The 6,928-nt window shown below is 46.7% G+C and overlaps 2 non-coding genes across 2 annotated transcripts; both read right to left on the bottom strand.

Annotated features, from left to right (window-relative positions):
- Window positions 1-3,081: 3,081 nt before the first annotated feature.
- trnan-guu (transfer RNA asparagine (anticodon GUU)) lies at window positions 3,082-3,155 on the bottom strand. The gene has a single exon. It is a non-coding gene; the product is annotated as a tRNA-Asn (tRNA).
- A 3,265-nt stretch (window positions 3,156-6,420) lies between these two features.
- trnan-guu (transfer RNA asparagine (anticodon GUU)) lies at window positions 6,421-6,494 on the bottom strand. The gene has a single exon. It is a non-coding gene; the product is annotated as a tRNA-Asn (tRNA).
- Window positions 6,495-6,928: the final 434 nt, after the last annotated feature.

The following is a 6,928-nucleotide window of genomic DNA, read 5'->3' as shown; positions in this document are numbered from 1 at the left end:
GGCCGTCGCCCTTCGAGCCTTTCAGTGTTTTGCCTGTTCCCGAGTTCTCTCATTGGCTCGGAGGCGAGGAGGGGTTTGAATTCCTGATGTGCAGGAACGACAATTCTTTCAATGTCTCAGATCAGTTCGTGTGCCGAGAACATCAGAATCAACCTCCCGGCCTCTTCAACAAGGGGACCATGTCTGGACTGTCGGACAGGTCATCTTTCATTCTCCTCTAAATCCGCTTGCCAAAGTGTTTTTAAAGGTTCACAAAGCTGGAGACTGGGATTTCTGTTTTGCTTCATGAACATTTGAACATTTTTCCATTTCCTAACTGACAATATTTTGCCAAAATCTCTTCCCAATTGTACGAAATGCCTCATGTCCAGGGATGAGGAATTTCCATTCTGGGGAGACATTCCCAAGGTTGAGAATGTTCGCTTTGGAGCAAACAAGGATAACTGGAGATTTCCTGGGGCTGTTGGTAATGATGGTAGAAGAAGCGGTGGGAATGGGCAGATTAATGATCAGAAGAACCAATTGCCACTGACCAGAGTCAGTTACCAGAGGACAGGGATTGAAGTTCTTGAATGAAAAGCAGCACTTGTGCCTAATAAACTCAGAGAATACTGCAGAAAGCCAACGGGTCGAGCAGTATCTGTGGAAAGGTAAACAGAGCTGACGTTGTGAGTCTGATACGTTGTTTGTTCAGAACCCGAGTTTCCTGCATGGCAATCAATTCCCAGACATGAGAAAACGGGTCTTTATTGAGACGGGTTTTGTGAAGTTTGAGCGATAATGCAACCAACAGGAAGTTATTTAAAATCGCCAGCGAAGAAAGCATAGCCAGCAGGTTACCACCCTGGGCGGGGAGCCCCAAAGGATCTCTACGCCAACACCTTAAGTGTTCGGCCACAACTACACGCCCAAAGTTGTGGTCTAAACTTTCTCATGGAATAGTTCTAACAGGAAAGGTGAGTATTGGGCTTGTCCTGTCCGCGCCATAGCCCCAACGTTTCCTGTTCCCCTGGATTTGATCAGGACAGAGGAGGCTGATGGGAGATCGAATTGAACTACACACATTGATGAGAGATAGAGCGGCTGGGAAGGATCCATTCCCATGCGGAGAGAGATTAATAATCAGGGCCGAAAATAAGGAGCCACTTCAAGAAATTTGGGGTTCATTCAGCAAAGCTAATGTAGAACTGTTCACAGAAAATTGTGATGAAAGTCTCTCGAGTTATTTTGATGAGAAGTGTTGATGATGCTAATACAATCGATAGGATGAACGTAGATTGGTCAATGTATTTGGTGACAGTTCTGTTCTAGCCCTGTGAGCGAAACCTGGATCTGAAGGAGTATAAGGGACATTAACAACATCGATCTGAAATTGGACACGTGACAAGGAACAGAGCCATCATTAACAGTTGGCTTTTGAACTGGAGAGGGTTTCTCGTGAAATTAGCTTGAGGCTTGAGGTATGCAAGGTCAAGATAATTTAGATAAAACATGGAAACACTATCCTCATTAGCAGACAGTGAAAGGATTACAAGACACAAATTAAACATTTTCGACAAGTGATACAGGGGACTGGGAAGATAAGTATTAGAAACTGGCAACAACAAAGTTCTGCAGCACAACACTGACATTCAAAGACCGAAAACATCCAGGTCCTGATTAATCAGATGGCATTGTGGTGCTATTCTGCAAAACATCTACTTGCAATGTCCTACAAAAGAGTGACAAAACCCATCGCTGTCAGCCTAGGATAGAAAATCCGAAGGGATGAACGTTTGCTGATTTTCTGAAGATTCACAGAGCTTAGAAGGGGTTTTGGTGATTGTTTCTTTTCCACTTCCAGGAGCCGCAGTGGTTGAGGCGTTGAGTTGGGGAGAATAAGATGTGCCCGTAAACAGCGTGTGGGGCTATTTCAGCTTCCCCTCATCTGACTGCGCTGTGAGTTGACTCAGATGTTCTCAGGGACATTTACTGACGCGAGACAGTGTAAGGATTCTCATTCCCGCAGATCGGGAATTCAAACCGTATGCCGGCTTCAGGACAATGAGAAAGATTAATTGGGGTGTGGGAAGAAGCTGTGAGCTGCATTTCAAACAGGTAGGTGGAGTTTGGTGCGCCAGTCCCTGTGCGCATCCAACGCCACCATGCTGCAGAGTTCTGACGCCAACACGGACATGCGCAGCAATGGGAACATTCACAAGGTGAACAACCAAATATAATCACCGTCACTGATTCCCTTCCACAGGCCCAACTTTGTGAAGCAGTATCTTTCACTGGCAAAGGAAACGCCTTTGTCCACAGGTACCTGCTTCATTTCGATCACGATTTCAAGCCCCTCACTCTTCTAGTCTCATTTCCAAACACTTTGCTCATAGCCTCCAAAGAAGCTCTGAGGGTATCTGCTTGTTCCACCCGAACAGGCAGTGGGTTGCAGATTCCCACCAGTCCCAATTTGAGTGAAATGTTTTTCCCCCTCCACTGATTTGAATCTTAAAGAAGAAGCGGGGGAGCAAACTCCCTTTCTTTTCGACGACATTTCTCATTTTGTACTCGGCAGGGTTCACACCTGCGTGGGGAAGCCGCAATGGATTTCAAGTCCATCGCATCAACCACTCGGCCCACGATTCAGTACCACACTGACAGTTTGACTTCCCAGGTCTGTCTGCCTGTGGAGCTGAGAAAGAGTGAATCATCGCAGAGTTTGTTTGACTCCAATCACTTCGCAGTGATTCGAAAGGGTTAAATATCTGCACATGGTGTTTGCAGATATTTCGGTGTTTCTCCTGAAAAGATGAAATGAACTTTCAGTGAGAAATTGCAGGAGGAACTCAGCAGGGAAGGCAACATCTGTGGAAAGAGAATCAGAGGCAACATTTCAGAATTTTGTTTGCTCCGACGGGTACTGTCAAACCTGTTGATTTTCTGTTTGGGTCTCGTCTTCTCAGCAGATGCAGTCCCTTAGGTAAGACATGAAGTCAACTCGCAACCCCCCTGTGTGGAGAAGATTTCCGTTTGGTGAACATTCTCCTGACCCCATTAAAAGCGCACAGCTTCGAAGCCAAAGGAGAGCAGCGAACACACCGCCCCTGGGTGGGCTCGAACCACCAACCTTTCGGTTAACAGCCGAACGCGCTGACCAATTGCGCCACAGAGACAGGTGCAGACGGGGGCGGCACCATCGCTTAGTGATTTTATAATTCAGCCTCCCCGCCAAGAATTACAATTGTCGTCTATCAGTTTAACTTTTCCATAATCAAGCCTGGGAGATGCATTCTGGAGATACCGGGGGCTGTCTGCAGACACATCCATGTCACGAGGAACTAGCTTTCTTACTCCGGGGCCGTCGCCCTTCGAGCCTTTCAGTGTTTTGCCTGTTCCCGAGTTCTCTCATTGGCTCGGAGGCGAGAAGGGGTTTGAATTCCTGATGTACACGAACGACAATTCTTTCAATGTCTCAGATCAGTTCGTGTGCCGAGAACATCAGAATCAACCTCCCGGCCTCTTCAACAAGGGGACGGTGTCTGGACTGTCGGACAGGTCATCTTTCATTCTCCTCCAAATCCGCTTCCCAAAGTGTTTCTAAAGGTTCACAAAGCTGGAGACTGGGATTTCTGTTTTGCTTCATGAACATTTGAACATTTTTCCATTTCCTAACTGACAATATTTTGCCAATATCTCTTCCCAATTGTACGCCTTGTCTCATGTCCAGGGATGAGGAATTTCCATTTTGAGGAGACATTCCCAATGTTGAGAATGTTCGCTTTGGAGCAAACAAGGATAACTGGAGATTTCCTGGGGCTGTTGGTAATGATGGGAGAAGAAGCGTTGGGAATGGGCAGATTAATGATCAGAAGAACCAATTGCCACTGACCAGAGTCAGTTACCAGAGGACAGGGATTGAAGTTCTTGAATGAAAAGCAGCACTTGTGCCTAATAAACACAGAGAATACTGCAGAAAGCCAACAGGTCGAGCAGCATCTGTGGAAAGGTAAACAGAGCTGACGTTGTGAGTCTGATACGTTGTTTGTTCAGAACCCGAGTTTCCTGCATGGCAATCAATTCCCAGACATGAGAAGACGGGTCTTTATTGAGACGGGTTTTGTGAAGATTGAGCGATAATGCAACCAACAGGAAGTTATTTAAAATCGCCAGCGAAGAAAGCATAGCCAGCAGGTTAACACCCTGGGCGGGGAGCCCCAAATGATCTCTACGCCAACACCTTAAGTGTTCGGCCACAACTACACGCCCAAAGTTGAGGTCTAAACTTTCTCATGGAATAGTTCTAACAGGAAAGGTGAGTATTGGGCTTGTCCTGTCCGCGCCATAGTCCCAACGTTTCCTGTTCCCCTGGATTTGATCAGGACAGAGGAGGCTGATGGGAGATCGAATTGAACTACACACATTGATGAGAGATAGAGCGGGTGGGAAGGATCCATTCCCATGCGTAGAGAGATTAATAATCAGGGCCGAAAATAAGGAGCCACTTCAAGAAATTTGGGGTTCATTCAGCAAAGCTAATGTAGAACTGTTCACAGAAAATTGTGATGAAAGTCTCTCGAGTTATTTTGATGAGAAGTGTTGATGATGCTAATACAATCGATAGGATGAACGTAGATTGGTCAATGTATTTGGTGACAGTTCTGTTCTAGCCCTGTGAGCGAAACCTGGATCTGAAGGAGTAGAAGGGACATTAACAACATCGATCTGAAATTGGTCACGTGACAAGGAACAGAGCCATCATTAACAGTTGGCTTTTGAACTGGAGAGGGTTTCTCGTGAAATTAGCTTGAGGCTTGAGGTATGCAAGGTCAAGATAATTTAGGTAAAACATGGAAACACTATCCTCATTAGCAGACAGTGAAAGGATTACAAGACACAAATTAAACATTTTCGACAAGTGATACAGGGGACTGGGAAGATAAGTATTAGAAACTGGCAACAACAAAGTTCTGCAGCACAACACTGACATTCAAAGACCGAAAACATCCAGGTCCTGATTAATCAGATGGCATTGTGGTGCTTTTCTGCAAAACATCTACTTGCAATGTCCTACAAAAGAGTGACAAAACCCATCGCTGTCAGCCTAGGATAGAAAATCCGAAGGGATGAACCTTTTGCTGATTTTCTGAAGATTCACAGAGCTTAGACGGGGTTTTGGTGATTGTTTCTTTTCCACTCCCAGGAGCCGCAGTGGTTGAGGCGTTGAGTTGGGGAGAATAAAATGTGCCCGTGAACAGCGTGTGGGGCTATTTCAGCTTCCCCTCATTTGACTGCGCTGTGAGTTGACTCAGATGTTCTCAGGGACATTTACTGACGCGAGACAGTGTAAGGATTCTCATTCCCGCAGATCGGGAATTCAAACCGTACGCCGGCTTCAAGACAATGAGAAAGATTAATTGGGGTGTGTGAAGAAGCTGTGAGCTGCATTTCAAACAGGTAGGTGGAGTTTGGTGCGCCAGTCCCTGTGCGCATCCAACGCCACCATGCTGCAGAGTTCTGACGCCAACACGGACATGCGCAGCAATGGGAACATTCACAAGGTGAACAACCAAATATAATCACCGTCACTGATTCCCTTCCACAGGCCCAACTTTGTGAAGCAGTATCTTTCACTGGCAAAGGAAACGCCTTTGTCCACAGGTACCTGCTTCATTTCGATCACGATTTCAAGCCCCTCACTCTTCTAGTCTCATTTCCAAACACTTTGCTCATAGCCTCCAAAGAAGCTCTGAGGGTATCTGCTTGTTCCACCCGAACAGGCAGTGGGTTGCAGATTTCCACCAGTCCCAATTTGAGTGAAATGTTTTTCCCCCTCCACTGATTTGAATCTTAAAGAAGAAGCGGGGGAGCAAACTCCCTTTCTTTTCGACGACACTTCTCATTTTGTACTCGGCAGGGTTCACACCTGCGTGGGGAAGCCGCAATGGATTTCAAGTCCATCGCATCAACCACTCGGCCCACGATTCAGTACCACACTGACAGTTTGACTTCCCAGGTCTGTCTGCCTGTGGAGCTGAGAAAGAGTGAATCATCGCAGAGTTTGTTTGACTCCAATCACTTCGCAGTGATTCGAAAGGGTTAAATATCTGCACATGGTGTTTGCAGATATTTCGGTGTTTCTCCCGAAAAGATGAAATGAACTTTCAGTGAGAAATTGCAGGAGGAACTCAGCAGGGCAGGCAACATCTGTGGAAAGAGAATCAGAGGCAACATTTCAGAATTTTGTTTGCTCCGACGGGTACTGTCAAACCTGTTGATTTTCTGTTTGGGTCTCGTCTTCTCAGCAGATGCAGTCCCTTAGGTAAGACATGAAGTCAACTCGCAACCCCACTGTGTGGAGAAGATTTCCGTTTGGGGAACATTCTCCTGACCCCATTAAAAGCGCACAGCTTCGAAGCCAAAGGAGAGCAGCGAACACACCGCCCCTGGGTGGGCTCGAACCACCAACCTTTCGGTTAACAGCCTAACGCGCTGACCAATTGCGCCACAGAGACAGGTGCAGATGTGGGCAGCACCATCGCTTAGTGATTTTATCATTCAGCCTCCCCGCCAAGAATTACAATTGTCGTCTCTCAGTTTAACTTTTCCATAATCAAGCCTGGGAGATGCATTCTGGAGATACCGGGGGCTGTCTGCAGACACATCCATGTCACGAGGAACTAGCTTTCTTACTCCGGGGCCGTCGCCCTTCGAGCCTTTCAGTGTTTTGCCTGTTCCCGAGTTCTCTCATTGGCTCGGAGGCGAGAAGGGGTTTGAATTCCTGATGTACACGAACGACAATTCTTTCAATGTCTCAGATCAGTTCGTGTGCCGAGAACATCAGAATCAACCTCCCGGCCTCTTCAACAAGGGGACGGTGTCTGGACTGTCGGACAGGTCATCTTTCATTCTCCTCCAAATCCGCTTCCCAAAGTGTTTCTAAAGGTTC

Source organism: Chiloscyllium punctatum, chromosome 36 (genome assembly GCF_047496795.1).
Source record: "Chiloscyllium punctatum isolate Juve2018m chromosome 36, sChiPun1.3, whole genome shotgun sequence".
NCBI lineage: Eukaryota > Metazoa > Chordata > Chondrichthyes > Orectolobiformes > Hemiscylliidae > Chiloscyllium > Chiloscyllium punctatum.
This window is presented reverse-complemented; position numbering and strand designations above follow the sequence as displayed.